Below are 14,221 nucleotides of genomic sequence, written 5' to 3'. Positions count from 1 at the left end.
TTTTAATTAATTTTGATTGGCCTCTAATTGCTTTACAATGTTGTGTTACTTTCCACTGTACAGCAAAGTGAATCAGCTATACATATACATATATCTTCTCTTTTTTGGATTTCCTTCCCATTTAGGTCACCACAGAGCACTGGGTAGGGATTGACAGACATACACTATTGATATTATGTATTAAACAGATAGCTAATGAGAACCTGCACGATAGCCCAGGGAACCAGACTCAGGAGGAACATTTTTAAACAGGAAGTCTGTCCAACCACAAACCTTTTCCCTTAAGGGGACCCCCTACTGTACTAAACTTCAGTGGATAGGAGCCACTACTCTGATCCTAAGTTCTGAAAAGTCTGTGAGGTTCAAATAATTAAGTCTTGGTCTCTGGTTTGACCAAATAAATGGTCACGATCTGTCTGCTCAGCTCACAAAATGCTACTTTAATTGGACTGTGTATTTCTAAAATCGGAAGTTTAAAGCTGGCTAACTCTAGCCTCTAACAAAGGCTAAGGAGGGAAACCACACGTTGGGTGGTGAGTAATGGGGCAAACCATTTTGCCATCTTGCACTTTGGATTAATTCCCTTCTTCTTGGCGCACACATTCACACCCCTAAACGTACACACATGTGTGTACGTTGTCATGAGTCAGGATGAGTTTTCACCTTGGCTTGTCTAACATTTTCTGGGCTTCCACCCAATTTAAAAAAAAAAAAAAACCTTACTCCCCTTTTAACAGCAGGACTTCTTCACACCTCTGCAGAAGCTAAACATCACACAGTTTATGGTACTGGCCTTTTAAAAAAAAGAAAGAAAGAAAAAACCTTGTGTTTTCTTAACTAAAGGGAAAGAAAGGTCAACACAAATACTGAGAGGAAAGAAATTGCTCCTGGCAGCCAAGCAAAGCAACAGACAGGAGTTAGCATTTGCTTAATACCTACTGTGTGCTGGGCACCCTGTGTCTATTTTCTCATTTCAAGAGAATTTCTCTCTCTCCCTAAACTTTTTTTTTCTTGTATGTTACAGTTACGCCTGATCACACATCAATACTTTTTTCCCTTAGAGCAACACTGATCTATGTACCCACTCAAACTAATGTCTCTGCCTCAACTGCCCTATTTGCTAGGAAGAATGAATTCAAAATGTTAGTGTAAATTTAAAAAAAAAGGAAGACACATTGTAGAATCTGTCAGGATAAGAGCTTTGTAAGCACATTTTCAACCAGAAAAAAACTGGGGGGAACTCTTGGTATTCTCTCTCCTGTTAATCATAAGCACAGCCTTATTTCAACAGAATTTCTCAGTTCTGGTTCTGATTTGGTGTAAATCAGATTTCTGACATGGGAGAACTATGTTATAGACTAAAAAAAAATGTGAATTTGTAAGAAGACTGAATCTCTGTAACAGTCTCTTTCAACTAGTAAAGGTTTATCAAGGAAGACACAACTCAAAGCAATTATTTGTAGTAAAAAGAATCTAAGAGAGACTTTAATATTGAATAAGACAACTGTTCTAACTTCCATATTTTTCAAACATAACAAAGTGTCAGACACTGCTCAAAGCATGTCAAAAATATTCTTATTTAATCCTAAGAGTGGTACTAATATTTTATTCCTCATCTAACAAGTGAGGAAATTGAAAACAGAGATTAAGTAAATTGCCCAGTGTCTCACAGCTGCCAAGTGTCTGGGCTGGGACTAGAACAAAGCACTTATGATTTAAGAATTGATATCGTCAATCACAGTATAATCTGGCCTCTATTCTAAAATGATTGTAAAATACAGAGCAGATGAATCAAAAGCCTTTAATAGAATGAGTACACAAACTCTAGTTGTATAAGTCTATATATTTGAATGTGAGGCCATGGAGTGTATGTAGCAGAGAACTGAAAACCAGGAGACCTGGCTAGGTGCTTGGGTAATAAGTCTGGTGGTCCTAAAAACAAAGGTCAAATGTGAGACTCCTCCCAGGAAATTAGCAAAACATTTCTCAAAGCCACACAAAGATTGAATTGAGAACATGCTTGCTGTTCTGGTTTTCATGCTGGTATTCTCCAATTTTCTGGACAATAGTCTGAACAATTACGGACTTGAATAAAGCCTGAAAGTGAAAGTGTTAGTCGCTCAGCCTGACCGTAGACCACCAGACTCCTCTTTCCTTGGAATTCTCCAGGCAAGCATGTTGAAGTGGGTTGCCGCTTCCTCCTCTGGGGCATCTTCCCAACCCAGATATAGAACTCAGGTCTCCCGCATTGCAGACAGATTCTTTAACATCTGAGCCACCAGGGAAGTCCCTGAATAAAGCCTAGAAACGTTTAAAAAAAAAAAAAAAAAAGATGACTTTTTATCTGTAGACAGGTAAGGAAGATAAGAACCCTCAGGCTAGAGAAATGAGAGAGTAGACAACCAAACTCGGTGCTATTGTTATTTGGATGAACACATCAGACAAGTAGATCAAGATGCTCCTTCCCCAAGAGCTCTACTTTAATTGGTTGACTCAGGAGATGATATAATCTGAAATGATAGCAAAGATTTGAAATACAAGTCTAACAAGAGGAGTCAAATTCATAGGTGATACATTAATGGTGAGTTATGGGAAGAAGCTGTTGTGCATGGCAAATATCCTCTCTATCGCTCACTTTGTTCTATCCTCTGTCATCACAGAGTTTAAAAATATGTAATTTCATAAATGCATTTGATGCATTTAAAATCTCTCTTGTGCCCCATGAGGTTCACGCTAGACTGTAAGCATCTTGAAAGCAGAGACGACATCACTAACATCCTCATATAACCCTCAGCATGCTCACCAGTAAATGCTTATATACATTGCTGCTGCGTCACTTCAGTCGTGTCCAACTCTGTGTGACCCCAGAGACGGCAGCCCACCAGGCTCCGCCATCCCTGGGATTCTCCAGGCAAGAACACTGGAGTGGGTTGCCATTTGCTTCTCCAATGCATTAAAGTGAAAAGTGAAAGTGAAGTCGCTCAGTTGTGTCCGACTCGTAGTGACCCCAGGGACTGCAGCCCACCAGGCTCCTCCGTCCATGGGATTTTCCAGGCAAGAGTACTATTAGGGTCCAATTCCTTTCAATTTATTACAGGAGAATTAATGCTGTTGTTCATAATTCCTTTACCAAATCTAGAATAAAGAAACTTCAGTGCTCAAGCAGATAAGCAGCCCACCCAGGCAAAGGACTATTTTAAAAAGAGGTGGCCAGGTCTATAAAGATACAAGATATCCTCCTGAAGTCTTTGTGCACTTTGAAGCTCTGATACTTGTAGAAGTATAAATGCTACAAACTTATAAAACATCACCCGCGAGTTTACTTGAATCTCCTCCAAACTCAAGTTTTGCAAATTTTAAACATTAAGCTCCCAATTCCAATTTTTTGTTTCAGCCCATTGTTTGCCATCTTCAAGAGGGGCCGAAACAAAAAATTAAAAGCCCAACATCTAAGATTTACAAAATCAAATGAGTTTAGAAGAAATTCAAGCAAACTTTCAAGTGATGCCTTCTGTCTGTAGCATTTATACTTCTGCGGCAGTGTTCTGGAGTGTCCAAGCACACTGAATTAAAGCTTGAAATTGCACCAAGACTTTTGGGACACCTTCTATTTCACTATCTGCTTATTCCTGGACTAACAGGTTGGCTGGAATTATGAAAATATCCTTTAATACAAGTATTTAACAAAGAGGAAAATCATCAGAAAATGAGAAGCACCATTACAGTTAACAAGAAACTCAGCACAAACCCAATAGAAGTAGGTAACAACATACTTTCTCTGCTTATGATCCCAAACATTCAAATATAATCATTAAAAAAAAAAAAACAGAAAACCAACCCAAAGTTAAATCACTGGATCTGTACTCAAAAATACTAATTTCATTTTTGACTCACCAACTAACTAGCAGCCCTGGAGGTCTCCTTTCTCTGATATTTCCCCTGAAATGCACAACCTCACTTCCTACCAAACAACAGGCTTATCTATACGAGCAGAAACAAGAAAGGTCTGAAATTTTTTCTGTAAGTGCTATAGAATATCAAGCAGGATTTGAACCTAACTCAGCCCAGTTCTAAAATGTCTGCTTTTTAAGTTTCACCACACTACCTCTTGGAATCCTCACTACCCTGGACCTACCTTAAGAGTCCAAGCCTTGCCTTTTACTTCTCACCAACCTTTCTGCCCCTCGTCTACCCTCTTCCCAGGAGCTGACTCCCACAGGTGCCTCTTTTTAAAAAAATTTATTTTGTATTGAGGTACAGCCAATAGTTGTGATACAACAGTACAGCCATTGTGATGCTTCAGGTGAACAGAGAAGGGACTCAGCCGTACATACACGTGCATCTCCCGTAAACTCCTCTCCCATTCAGGCTGCCACAAAACAGTGATCAGAGTTCCATGTGCCATACAGTAGGGCCCCACCAGGTGCCTCCTAACCCCCCACCCACTCCCCATTTCAGGGGATGAGGCAGGAAAGAAGAGAGGCTGGAATGATCAGTCCATAATGCTACTTGTGCAAAGAAAAGTTAACACAGTTAACTGTCTCAGACAGGAGACTGCAATCTGTGAGAATGCAATCTTTGGAAAGGCCTGCTGCAAGCTTAGCCCTTGGCTGACATCTGGGAACTGGGATTTGGGGAGTTTTCCCACAAATTTCCAGAACTGATAAGAATGGCTCACTGTCCCTAAACTGCACAAACAATATAGTTTATTCTGAACACCTGCTTTTATTCTGGGAGTCCGGAATTTGGACATGTCAGGCAGAGGGTACTGATCCTCTGTTTAAAAACTTGGTCCTCAATTTAAAAACTTGGATACTAAATCTCTACAAGCTTCTTGGGTAGATAACATTCCACATATGTTTCCACAACTCATCACTGGGGAGTGAAGAATGTCCTCTCCACCAGGAGAGGCTTCAGTCTCGTTTCCTCTGCACTTCACTCCACATGCCAAAATTTTGCCTTGACTCACTTTGTATTTTTCACTGTAATGAATCTTAGCCATGTCCATTCTGCGCTGAGTCCTGTGAGTCCTCCCAGCAAACTATCGAAATGGGGGGTGTTCTTTAGCTCTGCTGAAAATTTTCTTGGGGGAAGGGAAAGGACTGAAGGATGAATTGAAGTTTGAAGACCCTCTGGAGATCCACAGAATAATTCCAAGGATTATTCTGGAACTCTATGGCCCACACTCTGCTATTTAATGTTTCAGGGAAAATATTCCCATTATCTTCCAAAACATTACACATTTTTCTTAGCTATGCAATAAGGTTTTCCTGGCACTCTGAAAAGGCCAGAAAGTGTGGATACAGAGCAGCCTCCAGGATCTGTCCTTAGGAGACAGGCAATGTGAATGCTCTAAAAACAGCTTCAGAGTGTTTATAAACCATGGCATCTTTTGGGATGGGAAAGCACTATATAAACAAAAGGTGGTTTGCCTATGCTTTGTTCTCAAAATAAACATGCTTTTGATGGGGGAAAAAAATGGCCTTACTTGCTGGTGAAAAATTTCAGGAGAGTTTCCTTTTTTCCCACCCCCACGATTAAAACAAGCACCTATCTGGATTTGTGTTTCTAATGACAACAAAAGACATATGAGGCTATCATGAATATCTCAATCATTGGAACATCTCCCGAGGAGCAAGGCAGAGCAATGAACGTGACTGTGTCAAAAAACACTGGGGGGAATAAAACCATCTTTGCAAGGAAGAGAAAACTCCAGAAACTTTTTTGCTATCCATATTAGACTGGAAGAAGCAAACAGATAAAGAAAAGTCTCTCATCTGAGTTCAATTTTCTTGATGAATGCTGTTGAATTAGTTGTTTGGAGGTTTTTTTTTTTTTTTTTTAATCATTTTTCTGCAATGCAATAAGATTCGCATGGATTTTATCCAAACCAGGCTAGGGAACTAGGGCTTTCTGTGTCTATCGCCAGATTAGATCCTTGCCTAATGAATGAGTTTTGTGCATCTTGACTGTGACAATTTACTCCACAGAGTCTCCTTCTGTTACTTTCTCTGGAGTGGGGAGACGGGGTTGGGGGAGGAGGCCAGGAGTGGGGGTGGGTTTATTACTTCCAATACGTGCTGTGCTGCTGTGCCTGTCTGTGCATATGCCTGGGACTTGGGGCATGTGGCCCAGGGGCTGCTAGTGGCCCGCTTAGCAGCTGTCTCCAGTATATTCTGACATAAAAGCCATTATATTTTTGGCTGGCTGATTGCTTTTTATTAAACAATTGCTGGAAGTTGGCTGATAACTTTTATGAATTTGAAATGAAAGCCTCGCTGAGAACTTCTAAAAGCACACAGTGCTTGGTTCACCTGGGAAAATCTAAAAGGGCTGGCATTCCATCTGCCAAAGGGAACTTGTATCAGGCCCAGCAACTGAGTGCTAGAGGAGGACAGCTTCCATTTCTCAAAGTACTGGGCTCTGCTGAAAGGCCAGTGCATGGCTCTGGAACAGCGTCCAAAAAAAAAAATTACCTTCTTTAAGATCTCCTGGAGAAATACAGGGGAAGAAAACCTCTTTTTCCAACCCTCAGATCCTCTCTATACAGAAAAAAATCACTCATTATTGAAAAAGCTTTAAACCAGAATGTGATGTACATCACAGGCAATCTGCTAAGAGTTTTCAAGGACAGAAAGAAAGTGTTTTCAAGATAAACCATAACTAATCCTCAAGTAAGAGGACTGGAGAGCACCATTTGTCACACATAATTCATCCTAACTTTACCCAGTAATTGGGGTGACCATCTATGTTAGCTCGGTAACTTAATCCACAAGGGAGCAGAGAGAGATGTCTGTGACAGGTGGTAGTTTTACAACATGGAACAAGGCATCCACTGAAGTTAGTCCACCATCCTCCCAGAGAAGCTGGGAGGCGGTGGGGGGCCATTCCCTTTGATGTTCGGGTTTCAAAGAGAAGTCTCCCAGGTCCTCAGAAAGACAGTCCTGGGTCATAAAGCTGACAAAAAGGCTTATTCTGTTTCTAAAATGATGCATTTCAAAGACAGAGAGAAAGTACCTGCTTACAAGTTTTCTAGGGTAAATGTTCTGAGAAGAAGCGACAGGAGAGAGAGCTCTTTATTTTCAACAGGGAAAACTGAATCTCTTATTTTTCGATCATATTTGTCCTTGCAGATCTTATTTTCCAATAATAGGTATTAGGGTTTCTCTAGGGACCAGGCTGTACCTGATTTCCAAACCAATGAAGATAAAATTAACTGCAATGCATTATTTTGCTCATTTTTATACCTAAGTCCTTCTTCAGAAAGAAAAAGAAATAAGAAAGGCAAGGAGGGATTAAAGAGGGAAAATATAAAGAAGATTAGAAGGAAATTACACAGCAGTTCATAGATTTTCTTTCAAGTTATTTAGCATTTTTAAACAGTTCTCTAATGTAGAGAGAAGTGGCCTTAAAAAAGAAAAAATGGAAGAGAAACAAAAGATTTTTGTCTCCATCAATTCCATTCTACTCTGAGGCTATACACAGATTCTACCCTTAACTCCAGTCTGAGATTCCCCTATACGTTGGCCACAGGAAGCAGGAAAGAAACTGTAAAAGACTTTGGAGCAATTTAATCACTAATCCGAGAAATATTCTTCAAACTGCAGATCCTCTGGGCTTAAGCTACACACACGTTGAATTTTCCTTTCCTATAAAGACACCAAGTCTTTCGTCCTAAGGGCCTTTTCCATGGGCCCTCTGCCTGAAAAACTTCCATGTCTGTGCCCACCGCATCTTCACCCCTCTCTTCATCTACTTAACTCCTTCTCAGCCTTGATGTCTTAGCCTCAGGGCCATGTCCTCTGAAGTCCCACAGATCAGCCCCCCCATCCCCATATGCTCCCATGGTGCCCTGTGCATCCCTGTATGTAACATACCACACTTGCACTCACAAGGAAGGCAATTTCAAGTGCGAGCAGAGGCCAGGCAGTTAACAAATGAGTGAGCCGATGGGGATCTGAGACCATGGCAGCACATGCCACTCGTAAAGACATTCAGCTCTCGTTTAAAATGAGCTCCAGCTACAACACGTATTTGTTCTTCCAATTTAAGTGGCTGCAGAGCTATGGGATGGAGAAGGCAATGGCACCCCACTCCAGTACTCTTGCCTGGAAAATCCCATGGATGGAGGAGCCTGGAAGGCTGCAGTCCATGGGGTTGCTGAAGGTCGGACACAACTGAGCGACTTCACTTTCACTTTTCACTTTCATGCATTGGAGAAGGAAATGGCAACCCACTCCAGTGTTCTTGCCTGGAGAATCCCAGGAACGGGGGAGCCTGGTGGGCTGCCATCTATGGGGTCGCACAGGGTCGGACACGACTGAAGTGACTTAGCAGCAGCAGCAGCAGAGCTATGGGAAAGGCAAACGTCAAACCCTATAGCAAGAGTCAAGGTATGAACTTTATTGAGCAAATTTGCAAACAGGCTCAACCAAAACAGGTCCACCAGCCCACATTCTCTCATCATCCCTCACACAGCCTGCAGGGTGAGGGAGGAGCCTGTGGACACAAGGTTTCTGCTGCGGGAGGGACACCAAGGGCTGCCCTCCTGCTAGTCTACCTTCTTTGTTTAAAGTCATGTATTTTTTTTTTAATTTTATTTTATTTTTAAACTTTACATAACTGTATTAGTTTTGCCAAATATCAAAATGAATCCGCCACAGGTATACATGTGTTCCCCATCCTGAACCCTCCTCCCTCCTCCCTCCCCATTCCATCCCTCTGGGTCGTCCCAGTGCACCAGCCCCAAGCATCCAGTATCGTGCATCGAACCTGGACTGGCAACTCATTTCATACATGATATTTTACATGTTTCAATGCCATTCTCCCAAATCTTCCCACCCTCTCCCTCTCCCACAGAGTCCATAAGACTGTTCTATACATCAGTGTCTCTTTTGCTGTCTCGTACACAGGGTTATTGTTACCATCTTTCTAAATTCCATATATATGCGTTAGTATACTGTATTGGTGTTTTTCTTTCTGGCTTACTTCACTCTGTATAATAGGCTCCAGTTTCATCCACCTCATTAGAACTGATTCAAATGTATTCTTTTTAATGGCTGAATAATACTCCATTGTGTATATGTACCACTGCTTTCTTATCCATTCATCTGCTGATGGACATCTAGGTTGCTTCCATGTCCTGGCTATTATAAACAGTGCTGCGATGAACATTGGGGTACACGTGTCTCTTTCCCTTCTGGTTTCCTCAGTGTGTATGCCCAGCAGTGGGATTGCTGGATCCTAAGGCAGGTCTATTTCCAGTTTTTTAAGGAATCTCCACACTGTTCTCCATAGTGGCTGTACTAGTTTGCATTCCCACCAACAGTGTAAGAGGGTTCCCTTTTCTCCACACCCTCTCCAGCATTTATTACTTGTAGACTTTTGGATCGCAGCCATTCTGACTGGTGTGAAATGGTACCTCATAGTGGTTTTGATTTGCATTTCTCTGATAATGAGTGATGTTGAGCATCTTTTCATGTGTTTGTTAGCCATCTGTATGTCTTCTTTGGAGAAATGTCTATTTAGTTCTTTGGCCCATTTTTTGATTGGGTCATTTATTTTTCTGGAGTTGAGCTGTAGGAGTTGCTTGTATATTCTCGAGATTAGTTGTTTGTCAGTTGCTTCATTTGCTATTATCTTCTCCCATTCTGAAGGCTGTCTTTTCACCTTGCTAATAGTTTCCTTTGATGTGCAGAAGCTTTTAAGGTTAATTAGGTCCCATTTGTTTATTTTTGCTTTTATTTCCAATATTCTGGGAGGTGGGTCATAGAGGATCCTGCTGTGATGTATGTCAGAGAGTGTTTTGCCTATGTTCTCTTCTAGGAGTTTTATAGTTTCTGGTCTTACGTTTAGATCTTTAATCCATTTTGAGTTTATTTTTGTGTATGGTGTTAGAAAGTGTTCTAGTTTCATTCTTTTACAAGTGGTTGACCAGATTTCCCAGCACCACTTGTTAAAGAGATTGTCTTTAATCCATTGTATATTCTTGCCTCCTTTGTCAAAGATAAGGTGTCCATATGTGCGTGGATTTATCTCTGGGCTTTCTATTTTTTTCCATTGATCTATATTTCTGTCTTTGTGCCAAGTACCATACTGTCTTGATAACTGTGGCTTTGTAGTAGAGCCTGAAGTCAGATAGGTTGATTCCTCCAGTTCCATTCTTCTTTCTCAAGATCGCTTTGGCTATTCGAGGCTTTTTGTTTTTCCATACAAATTGTGAAATTATTTGTTCTAGCTCTGTGAAGAATGCTGTTGGTAGCTTGATAGGGATTGCATTGAATCTATAGATTGCTTTGGGTAGTATACTCATTTTCACTACATTGATTCTTCCAATCCATGAACATGGTATATTTCTCCATCTGTTAGTGTCCTCTTTGATTTCTTTCACCAGTGTTTTATAGTTTTCTATATATAGGTCTTTAGTTTCTTTAGGTAGATATATTCCTAAGTATTTTATTCTTTCCGTTGCAATGGTGAATGGAATTGTTTCCTTAATTTCTCTTTCTGTTTTCTCATTATTAGTGTATAGGAATGCAAGGGACTTCTGTGTGTTGATTTTATATCCTGCAACTTTACTATAGTCATTGATTAGTTCTAGTAATTTTCTGGTGGAGTCTTTAGGGTTTTCTATGTAGAGGATCATGTCATCTGCAAACAGTGAGAGCTTTACTTCTTATTTTCCAATTTGGATTCCTTTTATTTCTTTTTCTGTTCTGATTGCTGTGGCCAAAACTTCCAAAACTATGTTGAATAGTAATGGTGAAAGTGGGCACCCTTGTCTTGTTCCTGACTTTAGAGGAAATGCTTTCAATTTTTCACCATTGAGGATAATGTTTGCTGTGGGTTTGTCATATATAGTTTGTATTATGTTGAGGTATGTTCCTTCTATTCCTGCTTTCTGGAGAGTTTTTATCATAAATGGATGTTGGATTTTGTCAAAGGCTTTCTCTGCATCTATTGAGATAATCATATGGTTTTTATTTTTCAATTTGTTAATATGGTGTATTACATTGATTGATTTGCAGATATTGAAGAATCCTTGCATCCCTGGGATAAAGCCCACTTGGTCATGGTGTATGATCTTTTTAATGTGTTGTTGGATTCTGATTGCTAGAATTTTGTTAAGGATTTTTGCATCTATGTTCATCAGTGATATTGGCCTGTAGTTTTCTTTTTTTGTGGGATCTTTGTCAGGTTTTGGTATTAGGGTGATGGTGGCCTCATAGAATGAGTTTGGAATTTTACCATCCTCTGCAATTTTCTGGAAGAGTTTGAGCAGGATAGGTGTTAGCTCTTCTCTAAATTTTTGGTAGAATTCAGCTATGAAGCCGTCTGGACCTGGGCTTTTGTTTGCCGGAAGATTTTTTATTACAGTTTCAATTTCCGTGCTTGTGATGGGTCTGTTAAGATTTTCTATTTCTTCCTGGTCGAGTTTTGGAAAGTTGTACTTTTCTAAGAATTTGTCCATTTCTTCCTCATTGTCCATTTTATTGGCATATAATTGTTGATAGTAGTCTCTTATGATCCTTTGTATTTCTGTATTGTCTGTTGTGATCTCTCCATTTTCATTTCTAATTTTATTGATTTGATTTTTCTCCCTTTGTTTCTTGATGAGTCTGGCTAAGTCAATTTTATTTATCCTTTCAAAGAACCAGCTTTTGGTTTTGTTGATTTTTGCTATGGTCTCTTTTGTTTCTTTTGCATTTATTTCTGCTCTAATTTTTAAGATTTCTTTCCTTCTACTAACCCTGGGGTTCTTCATTTCTTCCTTTTCTAGTTGCTTTAGGTGTAGAGTTAGGTTATTTATTTGACTTTTTTCTTGTTTCTTGAGGTGTGCCTGTATTGCTATGAACTTTCCCCTTAGGACTGCTTTTACTGTGTCCCACAGGTTTTGGGTTGTTGTGTTTTCATTTTCATTCGTTTCTATTCAAATTTTGATTTCTTTTTTGATTTCTTCTGTGATTTGTTGGTTATTCAGCAGTGTGTTGTTCAGCCTCCATATGTTGGATTTTTTAATAGTTTTTCTCCTGTAATTGAAATCTAATCTTACTGCATTGTGGTCAGAAAAGATGCTTGGAATGATTTCTATTTTTTTGAATTTACCACGGCTAGCTTTATGGCCCAGGATGTGATCTATCCTGGAGAAGGTTCCATGTGCGCTTGAGAAGAAGGTGAAATTCATTGTTTTGGGATGAAATGTCCTATAGATATCAATTAGGTCTAACTGGTCTATTGTATCATTTAAAGTTTGTGTTTCCTTGTTAATTTTCTGTTTAGTTGATCTATCCATAGGTGTGAGTGGGGTATTAAAGTCTCCCACTATTATTGTGTTATTGTTAATTTCTTCTTTCATACTTGTTAGCATTTGTCTTACATACTGCGGTGCTCCCCTGTTGGGTGCATATATATTTATAATTGTTATATCTTCTTCTTGGATTGATCCTTTGATCATTATGTAGTGACCATCTTTGTCTCTTTTCACAGCCTTTGTTTTAAAGTCTATTTTATCTGATATGAGTATTGCTACTCCTGCTTTCTTTTGGTCCCTATTTGCATGGAAAATCACAGAGTTGGGTAGAGTAGAGAGGGGTTAGGGAGGAGATACAGGTGACCTGGTGGAGAAAATGGAGAGTCCAAAGGGAGAGAGAGCAGTCAAGCCAGTAATCTCGTACCCTAGTGAAAAATGGGTCCTGAAGATTGGGTTCTTAAAGGTACAAAATTGGTAACAAATACATAAAAGCAAAAATTAAAAATCTAGAGTAGAGTTTGGAATTTCAAAAATGCGATGTTAATGAAAAGAAGAATGAAAAGAAAGAGAGAAAAAACAAAGAAAAACAAACAAGGTCACGAAAATTATAAAGAAACTACAGGTACAAAATTGATAACTAATACCAAAAAGCAAAAATTAAAAATCTAGAGTAGAGTTTGGAATTTCAAAAATACAACGTTAAAAAAAAAGAAGAAGAAGAAAAATAAAGAGAGAAAACAAACAAACCAACAAAAACAATGTCGCAAAAATTATAAAGAAAATACAGGTACAAAATTGATATCAAATACCAAAAAGCATAAATTAAAAATCTTGAGTAGAGTTTGGAATTGCAGATATATGACGTTATATAAAAGAAGAAGAGAAAGAAACAGAGGGGAAAAAAAAGTCACAGAAATTATGAAAAAAACTATAGGTAAAAAATTGATAACATATACCAAAAGGCTAAAATTAAAAATCTAGAGTAGAGTTTGGAATTTCAAAAATACAATGTTAAAGAAAAGAAGAAAAAGAAAAAAAAACACGGTCAAAAAATTATAAAATATATATATGAAGTTTGCTGAAGAAGAAAAAAAAATAGGGTTTTTTTTTTTTTTGCAAAGTAATAGTTATAAAAGTGAAAATTAAAGGACAATAGAGGACTTAAAATTTTTTTTTTAAAAAATTTAAAAAAAAAGAAAGAAAGATTGATCGTAAAAATAATAAAAATATATCTAGGTCTTTCTCTGGTTTTGTTGTGAGTATTGTGGGTTCAGTTCATTTTTGGCTAGTTCCTTAGTCCGACTTATATTTCTCAAGATCTATAGGCCCCTTCCTATGTAATCCGTAGTAACCACAGGGTTTTAATCTATGGCCTGTAGCTTCCGAGGCGTTTCCCTCTGTTATAGCTTCTTCTGTTTGCTGGTCTCTTCAGTGTCTGGTTCCCGCCCTGACACAAAGGGGACAGTTGAGGACACTATTTTTTTTTATTATTTTTTTTTTTTTAGGCTCACTTGTTCAGCCGCGCTGTGGGGAGGGAGGGAGGGATGCTGCAAACAGATAACACTGGCGTGCGCTCGCAGTGCCTCAGCCACACTGGGTCTGCCCCCGCTCACGGTGCGTGTAGCCTCCCTGCCCACACTGCTCGGGCTCTAGGTTGTTCCGCCAGGAACAATCAGAGGCCGGCCCTGGGCTGAGCTCCCAGATCCAAGCCGCTCAGGTTCAGGCACTCGGGTAGTCCTCAGAGGCGCAGACTCGGTTGGGCCTGCGTTTTGTGCTCTTCCCAGGTCCGAGCAGCTCAGGTGATGTGTTTGGCGGGCGCCAATGCTGCGACTTAGCCTCCCCGCCACTCGGTTATCTGGGTGTAAAACCGGCGCACCTTCTCTGGCAGATGTTGACCGTCCATACCCCCAAGAAGTTTTAGTTAGCAAAGAAGCCTGCTTACAGTTTTATAGATAGTGTCTCTCTGGGGCT

The sequence above is a fragment of the Bubalus kerabau genome, chromosome 10, assembly GCF_029407905.1.
Source record: "Bubalus kerabau isolate K-KA32 ecotype Philippines breed swamp buffalo chromosome 10, PCC_UOA_SB_1v2, whole genome shotgun sequence".
NCBI classification, from domain to species: Eukaryota; Metazoa; Chordata; class Mammalia; order Artiodactyla; family Bovidae; genus Bubalus; species Bubalus kerabau.
Note: the sequence above shows the minus strand (reverse complement) of the source record.